This window comes from Cheilinus undulatus, linkage group 20, assembly GCF_018320785.1.
Source record: "Cheilinus undulatus linkage group 20, ASM1832078v1, whole genome shotgun sequence".
Taxonomy (NCBI): domain Eukaryota; kingdom Metazoa; phylum Chordata; class Actinopteri; order Labriformes; family Labridae; genus Cheilinus; species Cheilinus undulatus.
The window spans coordinates 75,342-90,133 of record NC_054884.1 but is presented as its reverse complement, the minus strand read 5'-3'; the positions used below and the strand labels follow the sequence as shown (position 1 = coordinate 90,133).

General features: G+C 41.5%; 1 protein-coding gene across 2 annotated transcripts in view; it reads left to right on the top strand.

The window, feature by feature from the left end:
* The window catches only part of si:ch211-214e3.5 (zinc finger protein 518A), a 58,685-nt gene that overhangs the window by 29,983 nt on the left and 13,910 nt on the right, over positions 1-14,792 (top strand). The window contains exon 1 of one of the 2 annotated variants that reach the window (XM_041815589.1): positions 13,280-13,337. The exons of the other annotated variant lie outside the window; for it this stretch is intronic. The gene's annotated coding sequence lies outside the window, so the exon portion shown is untranslated. Of the gene's footprint in view, positions 1-13,279; positions 13,338-14,792 lie in introns of those variants that run through there. 2 annotated transcript variants of the gene reach the window in all.

The following is a 14,792-nucleotide window of genomic DNA, read 5'->3' as shown; positions in this document are numbered from 1 at the left end:
TACCCTACCCATGTTTTGTAGCTTTAGAGTAAGGATAGCTGTCAGACATTTCTGACTGCTTTAGTAAGCATCAATCAATTTTTAATTTTTTTTATCTTCTAATTATAGTTAGGGGGAATAGATTTGCTGGCATCTTTTGATCAACATTTTTTTTTGTCACATTTTCTTGAAAACAGTTCATATAAGAGCTGGTTATGCAAACATAATGCATGCTTATGCATGCTTAACATTGAAGAGTCAGTGGAGACTTTTCATGCAGTGTATGGATCTTTATGGACTTGTTGTTACAGCCCTGCTATATTATAAAAACAGTACCAATGGTTCCACATTTGTTTTGGCCTTCAGCCAAGGTAAATTCTATAAACAGTACTCAATGGTTCCACATTTGTTTTGGCCTTCAGCCCTGGTAAATTCTATAAACAGTACCAATGGTTCCACATTTGTTTTGGCCTTCAGCCCTGCTATATTCTAAAAACAGTACCAATGGTTCCACATTTGTTTTGGCCTTCGGCCCTGGTAAATTCTAAAAACAGTAAGAATGGTTCCACGTTTGTTTGGGCCTTCGGCCCGGCTATATTCTAAAAACAGTACCAATGGTTCCACGTTTGTTTTGGCCTTCAGCCCTGCTATATTCTAAAAACAGTACCAATGGTTCCACATTTGTTTGGGCCTTCATCCCTGCTATATTTTGAAAACAGTACCAATGGTTCCACATTTGTTTTGGCCTTCAGCCCTGCTATATTCTAAAAACAGTACCCATGGTTCCACATTTGTTTGGGTCTTCGGCCCTTTTATATATTTTAAAACAGTATCAATGGTTCTACATTTGTTTTGGCCTTCAGCCCTGCTATATTCTAAAAGCAGTACTCAGTGGCTCCACGTTTGTTTTGGCCTTCAGCCCTGCTATATTCTAAAAGCAGTACTCAGTGGCTCCACGTTTGTTTTGGCCTTCAGCCCTGCTGTATTCTAAAAACAGTAAGAATGGTTCCACGTTTGTTTTGGCCTTCAGCTCTGCTTTATTCTAAAAACAGTCCTCAATGGTTCCACGTTTGTTTTGGCCTTCAGCTCTGCTTTATTCTAAAAACAGTCCTCAATGGTTCCACATTTGTTTGGGCCTTCGGCCCTGCTGTATTCTAAAAACAGTACCAATGGGTCCACATTTGTTTGGGCCTTCGGCCCCGCTATATTCTAAAAACAGTACCAATGGTTCCATGTTTGTTTTTAGCCTTCAGCCCTGCTATATTCTAAAAACGGTACCAGTGGTTCCACATTTGTTTTGGCCTTCAGCCCTGCTGTATTCTAAAAACAGCACCAATGGTTCCATGTTTGTTTTGGCCTTCAGCCCTGCTGTATTGTAAAAACAGTACTCAATGGTTCCATGTTTGTTTTGGCCTTCAGCCCTGCTGTATTCTAAAAACAGCACCAATGGTTCCACGTTTGTTTTGGCCTTCAGCCCTGCTATATCCTAAAAACAGTACCAATGGTTCCACATTTGTTTGGGCCTTCAGCCCTGCTATATTCTAAAAACAGCACCAATGGTTCCACGTTTGTTTTGGCCTTCAGCCCTGCTATATCCTAAAAACAGTACCAATGGTTCCACATTTGTTTGGGCCTTCATCCCTGCTATATTTTGAAAACAGTACCAATTGTTCCAGATTTGTTTGGGTCTTCGGCCCTTTTATATATTTTAAAAACAGTACCAATGGTTCTACATTTGTTTTGGCCTTCAGCCCTGCTATATTCTAAAAACAGTACCAATGGTTCCACATTTGTTTGGGCCTTCGGCCCTGCTACATTCTAAAAACAGTAAGAATGGTTCCATGTTTGTTTTGGCCTTCGGCCCTGCTACATTCTAAAAACAGTAAGAATGGTTCCATGTTTGTTTTGGCCTTCGGCCCTGCTATATTCTAAAAACAGCACCAATGGTTCCACGTTTGTTTGGGCCTTCGGCCCGGCTATATTCTAAAAACAGTACCAATGGTTCTACGTTTGTTTTGGCCTTCAGCCCTGCTACATTCTAAAAACAGTACCAATGGTTCCACATGTTTGTTTTGGCCTTCGGCCCTGCTATATTCTAAAAACAGCACCAATGGTTCCACGTTTGTTTGGGCCTTCGGCCCGGCTATATTCTAAAAACAGTACCAATGGTTCTACGTTTGTTTTGGCCTTCAGCCCTGCTATATTCTAAAAACAGTACCAATGGTTCCACATTTGTTTGGGCCTTCATCCCTGCTATATTTTGAAAACAGTACCAATGGTTCTACATTTGTTTTGGCCTTCAGCCCTGCTATATTCTAAAAGCAGTACTCAGTGGCTCCACGTTTGTTTTGGCCTTCAGCCCTGCTATATTCTAAAAGCAGTACTCAGTGGTTCCACGTTTGTTTTGGCCTTCAGCCCTGCTGTATTCTAAAAACAGCACCAACGGTTCCACGTTTGTTTTGGCCTTCAGCCCTGCTGTATTCTAAAAACAGTCCTCAATGGTTCCACGTTTGTTTTGGCCTTCAGCCCTGCTGTATTCTAAAAACAGTACTCAATGGTTCCACATTTGTTTTGGCCTTAAGCCCTGGTAAATTCTAAAAACAGTCCTCAATGGTTCCACGTTTGTTTGGGCCTTCGGCCCTGCTACATTCTAAAAACAGTAAGAATGGTTCCATGTTTGTTTTGGCCTTCGGCCCTGCTATATTCTAAAAACAGCACCAATGGTTCCACGTTTGTTTGGGCCTTCGGCCCGGCTATATTCTAAAAACAGTACCAATGGTTCTACGTTTGTTTTGGCCTTCAGCCCTGCTATATTCTAAAAACAGTACCAATGGTTCCACATTTGTTTGGGCCTTCATCCCTGCTATATTTTGAAAACAGTACCAATGGTTCCACATTTGTTTTGGCCTTCAGCCCTGCTATATTCTAAAAACAGTACCCATGGTTCCACAATTGTTTGGGCCTTCGGCCCTGCTATATTCTAAAAACAGTACCAATTGTTCCACATTTGTTTGGGTCTTCGGCCCTTTTATATATTTTAAAACAGTATCAATGGTTCTACATTTGTTTTGGCCTTCAGCCCTGCTATATTCTAAAAGCAGTACTCAGTGGCTCCACGTTTGTTTTGGCCTTCGGCCCTGCTGTATTCTAAAAACAGTACCAATGGTTCCACATTTGTTTGGGCCTTCGGCCCTGCTGTATTCTAAAAACAGTACCAATGGGTCCACATTTGTTTGGGCCTTCGGCCCCGCTATATTCTAAAAACAGTACCAATGGTTCCATGTTTGTTTTGGCCTTCAGCCCTGCTGTATTCTAAAAACACTACCAATTGTTCCACATTTGTTTTGGCCTTCAGCCCTGCTGTATTGTAAAAACAGTACTCAATGGTTCCACGTTTGTTTTGGCCTTCAGCCCTGCTGTATTCTAAAAACAGCACCAATGGTTCCATGTTTGTTTTGGCCTTCAGCCCTGCTGTATTCTAAAAACAGTACCAATGGTTCCATGTTTGTTTTGGCCTTCAGCCCTGCTGTATTCTAAAAACACTACCAATTGTTCCACATTTGTTTTGGCCTTCAGCCCTGCTGTATTGTAAAAACAGTACTCAATGGTTCCATGTTTGGTTTGGCCTTCAGCCCTGCTGTATTCTAAAAACAGCACCAATGGTTCCATGTTTGTTTTGGCCTTCAGCCCTGCTGTATTCTAAAAACAGCACCAATGGTTCCATGTTTGTTTTGGCCTTCAGGCCTGCTATATTCTAAAAACAGCACCAATGGTTCCACGTTTGTTTTGGCCTTCAGCCCTGCTATATTCTAAAAACAGTACCAATGGTTCCACATTTGTTTTGGCCTTCATCCCTGCTATATTTTGAAAACAGTACCAATGGTTCCACATTTGTTTTGGCCTTCAGCCCTGCTATATTCTAAAAACAGTACCCATGGTTCCACAATTGTTTGGGCCTTCGGCCCTGCTATATTCTAAAAACAGTACCAATTGTTCCACATTTGTTTGGGTCTTCGGCCCTTTTATATATTTTAAAAACAGTACCAATGGTTCTACATTTGTTTTGGCCTTCAGCCCTGCTATATTCTAAAAGCAGTACTCAGTGGCTCCACGTTTGTTTGGGCCTTCGGCCCTGCTATATTCTAAAAACAGTACCAATTGTTCCACATTTTTTTGGGCCTTCGGCCCTGCTATATTCTAAAAACAGTACCAATGGGTCCACATTTGTTTGGGCCTTCGGCCCCGCTATATTCTAAGAACAGTACCAATGGTTCCATGTTTGTTTTGGCCTTCAGCCCTGCTGTATTCTAAAAACAGTACCAATGGGTCCACATTTGTTTGGGCCTTCGGCCCCGCTATATTCTAAGAACAGTACCAATGGTTCCATGTTTGTTTTGGCCTTCAGCCCTGCTGTATTCTAAAAACAGCACCAATGGTTCCATGTTTGTTTTGGCCTTCAGCCCTGCTGTATTCTAAAAACAGCACCAATGGTTCCACGTTTGTTTTGGCCTTCAGCCCTGCTGTATTCTAAAAACAGCACCAATGGTTCCATGTTTGTTTTGGCCTTCAGCCCTGCTATATTCTAAAAACAGCACCAATGGTTCCACGTTTGTTTTGGCCTTCAGCCCTGCTATATTCTAAAAACAGTACCAATGGTTCCACATTTGTTTTTAGCCTTCAGCCCTGCTATATTCTAAAAACAGTACCAATGGTTCCACATTTGTTTTTAGCCTTCAGCCCTGCTTTATTCTAAAAACAGTACCAATGGTTCCACGTTTGTTTTGGCCTTCAGCCCTGCTATATTTTAAAAACAGTACCAATGGTTCCACATTTGTTTTTAGCCTTCAGCCTTGCTATATTCTAAAAACAGTACCAGTGGTTCCACATTTGTTTTGGCCTTCAGCCCTGCTGTATTCAAAAAACAGCACCAATGGTTCCATGTTTGTTTTGGCCTTCAGCCCTGCTGTATTCTAAAAACAGCACCAATGGTTCCACAATTGTTTTGGCCTTCAGCCCTGCTGTATTCTAAAAACAGCACCAATGGTTCCACATTTGTTTTGGCCTTCAGCTCTGCTATATTCTAAAAACAGTACCAATGGTTCCACATTTGTTTTGGCCTTAAGCCCTGCTGTATTGTCAAAACAGTACTCAATGGTTCCACGTTTGTCTTGGCCTTCAGCCCTGCTGTATTCTAAAAACAGTACCAATGGTTCCATGTTTGTTTTGGCCTTCAGCCCTGCTGTATTCTAAAAACAGCACCAATGGTTCCACGTTTGTTTTGGCCTTCAGCCCTGCTGTATTCTAAAAACAGTCCTAAATGGTTCCACACTTTTTTTGGCCTTCAGCCCTGCTGTATTCTAAAAACAGTACTCAATGGTTCCACGTTTGTTTTGGCCTTCAGCCCTAATGTATTCTAAAAACAGTACCAATGGTTCCATGTTTGTTTTGGCCTTCAGCCCTGCTGTATTCTAAAAACAGTACCAATGGTTCCACATTTGTTTTGGCCTTCAGCCCTGCTGTATTCTAAAAACAGTACTCAATGGTTCCACGTTTGTTTTGGCCTTCAGCCCTAATGTATTCTAAAAACAGTACCAATGGTTCCATGTTTGTTTTGGCCTTCAGCCCTGCTGCATTCTAAAAACAGTACCAATGGTTCCATGTTTGTTTTGGCCTTCAGCCCTGCTGTATTCTAAAAACAGCACCAACGGTTCCACGTTTGTTTTGGCCTTCAGCCCTGCTGTATTCTAAAAACAGTACTCAATGGTTCCACATTTGTTTTGGCCTTCAGCCCTGCTGTATTCTAAAAACAGTCCTCAATGGTTCCACGTTTGTTTTGGCCTTCAGCCCTAATGTATTCTAAAAACAGTACCAATGGTTCCATGTTTGTTTTGGCCTTCAGCCCTGCTGTATTCTAAAAACAGTACCAATGGTTCCACATTTGTTTTGGCCTTCAGCCCTGCTGTATTCTAAAAACAGTACTCAATGGTTCCACGTTTGTTTTGGCCTTCAGCCCTAATGTATTCTAAAAACAGTACCAATGGTTCCATGTTTGTTTTGGCCTTCAGCCCTGCTGCATTCTAAAAACAGTACCAATGGTTCCATGTTTGTTTTGGCCTTCAGCCCTGCTGTATTCTAAAAACAGCACCAACGGTTCCACGTTTGTTTTGGCCTTCAGCCCTGCTGTATTCTAAAAACAGTACTCAATGGTTCCACATTTGTTTTGGCCTTCAGCCCTGCTGTATTCTAAAAACAGTCCTCAATGGTTCCACGTTTGTTTTGGCCTTCAGCCCTAATGTATTCTAAAAACAGTACCAATGGTTCCATGTTTGTTTTGGCATTCAGCCCTGCTGTATTCTAAAAACAGTACCAATGGTTCCACATTTGTTTTGGCCTTCAGCCCTGCTGTATTCTAAAAACAGTACTCAATGGTTCCACATTTGTTTTGGCCTTCAGCCCTAATGTATTCTAAAAACAGTACCAATGGTTCCACGTTTGTTTTGGCCTTCAGCCCTGCTGTATTCTAAAAACAGTACCAATGGTTCCATGTTTGTTTTGGCCTTCAGCCCTGCTGTATTCTAAAAACAGCACCAATGGTTCCACGTTTGTTTTGGCCTTCAGCCCTGCTGTATTCTAAAAACAGTACTCAATGGTTCCACATTTGTTTTGGCCTTCAGCCCTGCTGTATTCTAAAAACAGTACTCAATGGTTCCACATTTGTTTTGGCCTTCGGCCCTGCTATATTCTAAAAACAGTCCTCAATGGTTCCATGTTTGTTTGGGCCTTCAGCCCTGCTGTATTGTCAAAACAGTACTCAATGGTTCCACGTTTGTTTTGGCCTTCAGCCCTGCTGTATTCTAAAAACAGTACTCAATGGTTCCACATTTGTTTTGGCCTTAAGCCCTGGTAAATTCTAAAAACAGTCCTCAATGGTTCCATGTTTGTTTTGGCCTTCAGCCCTGCTGTATTCTAAAAACAGCACCAATGGTTCCACGTTTGTTTTGGCCTTCAGCCCTGCTGTATTCTAAAAACAGTACTCAATGGTTCCACATTTGTTTTGGCCTTAAGCCCTGGTAAATTCTAAAAACAGTCCTCAATGGTTCCATGTTTGTTTTGGCCTTCAGCCCTGCTGTATTCTAAAAACAGCACCAATGGTTCCACGTTTGTTTTGGCCTTCAGCCCTGGTAAATTTTAAAAACAATCCTCAATGGTTCCACGTTTGTTTTGGCCTTCAGCCCTGCTGTATTCTAAAAACACTACCAATTGTTCCACGTTTGTTTTGGCCTTCAGCCCTGCTGTATTGTAAAAACAGTACTCAATGGTTCCACGTTTGTTTTGGCCTTCAGCCCTGCTGTATTCTAAAAACACTACCAATTGTTCCACGTTTGTTTTGGCCTTCAGCCCTGCTGTATTGTAAAAACAGTACTCAATGGTTCCACGTTTGTTTTGGCCTTCAGCCCTGCTGTATTCTAAAAACAGTACTCAATGGTTCCACATTTGTTTTGGCCTTAAGCCCTGGTAAATTCTAAAAACAGTCCTCAATGGTTCCACGTTTGTTTTGGCCTTCAGCCCTGCAACATTCTAAAAACAGTAGAGAACAGAAAGAAGAGAAAAAGAAAAGAAAGAGAGAGAGAGGAGGCCAAGGAAGCAATACGGGGCTGTTTGAGGAAAATAAACAGGTTATCTCATGATTTAATGTTATTCTCACTCTGCTGCTGTGAAGTCGATATTATTTAAAAGTTTGATGCCATTCAATGAATGCAAGGTTTTGTACGAGTGTGCATTTGTGCTGTAAAATATCAGATTCTTTATGTTTAAGCTAAAAAGTGTCATGTGTATTAAAGTGGTGCTGTCCATGGTGCTGTCACTTGTCACCCCTATAATGTGGCACTGTCCACGGTGCTGATATGTGACACTCAATTAATGTGGCGCTGTCCACGGTGCTGACATGTGTCACTCATTTAATGTGGCTCCATACACGGTGCTGACATGTGTCACTCATATAATGTGGCGCTGTCCATAGTGCTGACATGTGTCACTCACATAATGTGGTGCTGTCCACGGTGCTAACATGTGTCACCCAGATAATGTTGCTCTGTCCATGGTGCTGACATTTGTCACTCATATAATGTGGAGCTGTCCACGGTACTGACATATGACACTCAATTAATGTGGCGCTGTCCACAGTGCTGACATGTGTCACTCATTTAATGTGACTCTGTCCATGGTGCTGACATGTGTCACTCATATAATGTGGCGCTGTCAATGGTGCTGACATGTGTCACAAATTTAATGTGGTACTGTCCATGGTGCTTGACGTGTCACTCGTTTAATGTGCCACTGTCCATGGTGCTGACACGTGTCACTCATTTAAGTTACGATAAGTTAGCACGATGATGTCAAAGCAAAGCTATTTCTCTGCTCATGCTCAGTACTGCTGGGGACTCTGCAGCGAAAGTGGGAAAGTTTGACCAGAGCTTTCTTGTGAAGCATAATTTTAATCTAAGTGAGGTTTTCCTGGTCAACCAATGGCTTAATGTCATCACCGGTATGGAGAGATTTTGTGTCATTGCTGCGAGTAATGAAGAGGCTGAAACGAAGGGAACTATTGCTGAGCGTCGCAAACACCAATGCAGCAGCAGAGAGAGAGAGGTCTATGCCGGCTAATTAGCAGAAGTAGTCTTGGATAAGCTGTTAATGACAGGAGGACTGGACCGGACTATCTGCTGTGGAGCTTTTGTCTTTCCAGGACTAGTCCAAATAAATCAGGATGGTTGGATTTACAGTTTTAGCAGAGGTTTCAGCTGTCATCATGAGGACTGATATTAGCAGCTGACGGTAAGACTTGTTTTTCATTTGAAATGTAGAGTTCTAATGCAGTGTCCAGTTAACAGAGCACTATTGTTGTGTGTTTGGATGCTTTGTTGTTGTCGGTGGAGGATGGTATTTGGCTGTTGTAAGCTGCAAAGTTATGTTAGCAGCCGATGTGCTAACAGGCTAACAGTGCTGATGTGAAGCTAACTGTTGTTGTTAGGGGCACACCGATTGCAATTTTCTGGCCATTCACCGATCTTTAAAAAGCCTGACCTGCCGATTCCAATTTTGGCCAATACCTATTTTTTTTATAACTGTCAGCATACACCTTAAATGTTCCAATCTTTTTTTATTGAAAAACATTGAACAATACCTGTGAAACAATACAAACTTGTTGTTTTAACTGCACATGAGGTAGTTCTCTGAAATATAAATGAAAAGTTTACAGCATTGCTGTCCAAACTACTAAATTATATAATTTCCTTTAGTCTTTCATTTTTCACATTTTAGTAGGTAGAGGCAAACCGATCTTACCCACCGATCTTATTTACAAGGATCGGCAGATCGCTGGTCTCCTAAAATTAAGGAAATCGGCGCCAATACTGATTTTGGCCGATCAATCGGTGCACCCCTAGTTGCTGTTTATGAGTTTACCGTTGGTGTATATTGTGTAACTGACTGCATGTGTCAGGAAAAATAATGTTAAAGCAAATGTCCGGTAGTTGTTCTAAATGTCCAGAATTCTTGAGGACTGCCACTCATTTTGACCGGGGACAAAAAAAAGTCTAGTGGAAACGCCGTTCGACTATTAGTCGACTAAATGCAAAATGATGAATCAGATTCAACTTTGAAAAACCTTAGTCGCTGACACCCCTAAAAAATATGTCAAATATATGCAATATCCTCTGATAATTTATCGGCACCGATAATTATCATGTATCCCTATAACGTTTAGTTATAGGGAAATACACGCTACGGGGTCTGCCTAGCTACAGCCGAGATTTAGAGATAGGGGATACCTATGTTTTTGAATTCCATATGATACCGATACTTTTTGATACTTTTTGTAATTTTATCAATACTGATACTTTTGAAGAAAGAATACCTTTTTGGACTCACAAACTTTCAAAAGGTTCACATTTCAGGCAAATAAAAAGAAGTATGCAGGCCATTCAGAAATCCATTTAGGGAAAAACTTCAATGAAATTTAAATGTTTGTGCAATCATGTAAAAAATAAAATAAAATATAATCATAGCACAAACTTGTATGTAGAATTAAAATATCTACTTCATGAAAATGCCCAATTTCTTTTCTTTTTTGAAAGAATCAGATAAAAGGGCTATATTAGCCACCTATAGCCACTAGTTTCAAGCAAAAATATAAGAAATACAAGTCATCAAAGATGTTCATAGAAATATTTATCTTATGTTGTACAACTTGGTCTTTATACATTTTCTGGTATTGGCATGTGGTCAGGATTTTTTTGTGAGCAACTTTTTATTGAGTTAAGTTGACAACACATAAACACATGTACACATGCTCTTGAAAGATTAAGACAAAATTCGTTCATAGTGTTGAACAGAAAGCATAACATTTGCTGGTCTTGGGATTTTTTTTATGTTTTCTTACCATTTTAAAATGTACTTAGAGACCACATTGAGTGAGAAAGACAGCCAGGTTCACATCATAGACTATAAAATGAATTCATATGTGAGTGAGTGGAGCTGCTGAAATCTGTTACTCATGTATGGGTGCACTCACTCTAGGCCATTCGTACCGTGCCGTATTCTAACCGTGCTGAAGCCCATTTCACCCCCTGTCCCTCCTTTGGCCCACACTCACACTGCTCAACGCATCCAGGCCTGGGCACGGATACGTCACGCACTGACGTCAACACACTAAGCATCCACCGTTGATGAATTTATACCTTTTGTTGACTCAGTATACATAAGTGTTGTTGTTTAGGCTGTAAAATAGCAGCAGATTTATACGATATCTGATCTGACACTGGAGTTATTTCACCTGACCTGGGATCAGCTACATTAACTATACAGTGAGGAGAGAGAGAGAGACATAGAGAGAGACAGGGAGAGAAAAAGCGGTTCATAGCAGAGAATTATCGCTCACAGGATAAAATCTTGAGCCTGCTCAGAGTTTCAGGCACCTCTGCTGAATGAAACCTGGACTTTTTAACTTGTATGAGCCCCCACAGTCATTCCTCTGTGTGTCCGTGTACTATCTGAACCCCCCGGAATTATTTTACGCATCATGAACCCTGCATCTCTCTGTGTTTGGATGCCGTTCAGTGCTTCACCAAACAAGCTCTCATGTCACAGGACAGCCTGTGTCCCGAGCAGGATTAAATGTTCAGTTAAAAGATTTTTTAAATGATGACGAGAGCTATTTTAATCATCTAATGAGAGCTGGAAGTGAAAATGCCTCAGGATTAATAAACAATGCTCCGTTCAAACATCAGCGATCAAGATCCCAATTTCTCTTCCTGATAACATGATATAGAATTAGAGGTAAGTTAATTCATTGGATGATAGTTTGGTATTACAATTTTTTAATAAGAGAGGTTAAATCAGCTGTGTGATTAACCCCGGCACACACTTGTCTGGGTAATTGGCACTCTCCTTTATGCATGGAGGATGAAAGGTGTTTGTTATCCAGTTATCCTGTGAGCGGCTGTTTGTGACTCAATCAAGGGAGGAAGTTTTATTTCACAAACTAAAAAATCCTCTCACAGTCATTAAAGCCTGACTTTGCTAGAAACTGGTCAGAAATGTGGACTGGACTGGGATCCATTACAACGAGATCGAGAGCTGTGCGAAGTTAAATTCTTCAGCTCTTATGAAATCTTTGTAACTTGTTGAAATACGAGACAAAATGCATATTTCTCTCTCTCTCGAAAAATCCTGCTGTCTCTAGCATGTAGCTGCTACCTCTGCTCTGGGGGGGTCCTCTTGTTGTTACTTCACGCCACGTCACATTCCCGCGTTTGTGCTCCTTCATTTACATCTGTGCCGTGCCTAAGCCCACCTTGTCCATCCCTGCCGGGGCCGCAAAGCGTGCAAGGAACCATTGCACTCACACTGGCTAAACGTACCAGACTTTAAGCGGAAATGGGCCCAGCCATGGTATGGATGGCCTAGTGTGAGTACGCCCTATCTTTGGTTCTCAAAGTCACATGGTACGGCAGGATAGACATGTCAGAATGGTCTCCAAATTCACTTGACACGGATGAGCAGTAAAGCCAAAACTCCGCGGAGAAGCGGAGGTGAGACGTGTTTTGTAGCACTAGGTATGGATTCTCTTCTAGAGGAATCGATATCAGATTCAGTGGATTCAGTGGTGTGGAGCCACGTCTCCAGAACTTCAAATAAACTACATTATATATGCAGTATGTACCATTATCGGTAAAGGAGGACGGGGGCAAACTGAGCGTCTGGCACACAGAGCGGCCAAGGCTAAGCTAGGCTAAGTTGTGGTAAAAGAGGAAAGGGAGGTTAAGAGAAAAGAAGGTAAACCACGAGGGTGCTGGGAACTGCATGCACACAGAGCACAACAGCGATCAAACAGTAGTGATTCAAAGTACGAGTAAAAAATTGAACTGGAGCTCGACTGATGCTCAGAAAAACACAAAAACAGCAACCGCACAAAGAGGAAGTGATGCAATATGCTCACCGTACAAGTCTGACACCTGTAATGCAGGAAAATCCTGCAATCCCCTGCATATCACACTGCAAACGCACCAGCTCCCTCTTGATCTTCTCACCTTAGCAGGCAGAAATACGCATGGTCCCTCACAGGTGTGTGGGGCAGGTGTGCCCAGAATATCAGAGGGCATCAGTTCCTGTACAGACTATGACTGAGCGGCCCATCCGCGAGTCACCTGACGATCATTTCATCATTTTAACGTTCATTCATTTTGTCTTTCTATTCCTCGCATGCTTGTTTCTCATAGCACCTGATGCTATTAGTGATATATGATTTTTGTTTACGCTCTTTAATAAACCTCATCTAAATGCAGATTACGACAGAAACTCCTCAACCTTTACTAAAGTAGGAGTATTGACAAAAGATCCCACAGGCATAGAGACGACAGGTGGAGACGGAGACATGCAAAATGCTCGGACTGAGAAGGGAGGAACATTGTAAAAGGATGCACAGCAGAGCGCACTGGAGAGCAGCTGATTGATCACCTCAGCTCTGCAGACACGCTGTCCAAAAGAGACACTGATAGAGACTGCATGATTTTTAAGACTGAAGGAGAAGGATTTATTTTGTCTTATTTATTTATTTACTTAGATGAAGAATGTAACCACCATGCACAGCTGCACCTCACTCTCTCATAGAGTCCAGTCCTGTCTCCCCTCAGTTTTCCTGTTTCCTTCCTCAGGCCTTAATGAATGTCAGAGGTTTTTGGCCTTGTAAAACCAAACTTCTATCCCTGTGGGGGATTGAAGCAGTTGCCAGGATTGTGAATACTCTCCGTGTGTATCTGTCCATCAGCAACAAACACAGACATCGTATTTCGCCTCTGGTGAGTGACTCAGTTCAGTCTCCAGCCTGATTTAATCCCTCATAATAAATATGTGATGCCAAAGTGATATCAACTAAATTTACTTAGATACAATTTAATTTTATGTCAACAAGAAGTGAAATTATGGCCTTGATCACTTAATGTCAAAGCAGGACATGGTTTTTAACTCCTCTAGCGTATTTAACTCCAGGTCTCATCAAACGGTGAAAATTCCTCCCATAACAATAAAACAGATTCTTTATAACTGAACATTTAATCCTAATCTGGACACAGGCTGTCCTGTGACATGAGAGGTAAAAGGCATCAAAATAACTCACGGAGAAAATAAAACACACTATACAACAATACTCATCATTGTGGCATAATCCAGATTTCTGCGGAGGTTAAAAAAAAAATTATTTTGGAAACAGAGGCACTCTGGGGGTCTGCGTATGGGCTGAGATTTGTGCCACTAGAAACCGAATTTGAATAATATATTGAATTTGAATTTAATGTTTTGAAACAGATTTTTTTTGCTTTTAAACTGAATTTATTTGCTTTGAAATTGAATTTGTTTGCTTTTAAATTGTATTTTATTCACTTGAGCATTCAACTCTATATATTCCTTAAATTCTAAATAAAAAAATTCAATTTCAGTTCATTCAATTCGAATTCCGTTGTACAATTCAGTGTCAGTTCAGCGTGGCACACCGTTTACGTCATCCACTTCCGTGAGGAAGAGTAATCGAGCACAGATAGTTCTCAACTGAGCGGGACTTTACAGGAAGAAAAACACAATGTAAGTCCTAATATTACTGTAGCTACTGGAGCTAGCTACTAATATGGTTCAGCAGAGCTTCAGTCAGTGTGACAGGCATAGCTGGTTTATAGTATTTTCCTCCAGTGCATGTGATGCCCAGCTAGATTGAAGTAGAAACCAGCTGGGGGAGCAAAGTTACCTTACCGTCATTTAAAATAATAAAATTTTTGCACCCAAGGAAACGGGAGAGACAGGCAGCCTGACAGCCGCAGTGCACCTGTTACTGAACAGGTAAGCATGAACAGGGGGAATGGCTGACATCGCAGGGTTTCACATCAGTGACTGATTATACCGGGGCTTAAAGTATTCCGGCACCGTGCCAGATTTCCGGCATGCGGCGTTTGGCTGCGGAATAAAAATGTCTTGTATTTAAGAAAAAACATCTTGATATCATCACTATCACTCTCGAGTTTATGAGTTCCTCTGCCAATGATATGAGAGGAGCACAACTCTCCTGCTCTCAAACTAGCCTTATTAGCCAATCAGAAGTAGAATTGGGTGGGTCATGGAAAAGGTGTGTCAAACTGACTCCCATGCTGCATAGATGCACAAGTAGAGAGACATCACATCGAAGGAGAGTAGGATGGAGCGTAAATTCATGAATCCTGGGGAAGATGCCCTCCTAGTTGATAGAGGATTAAAAAAAAAAGAAATGG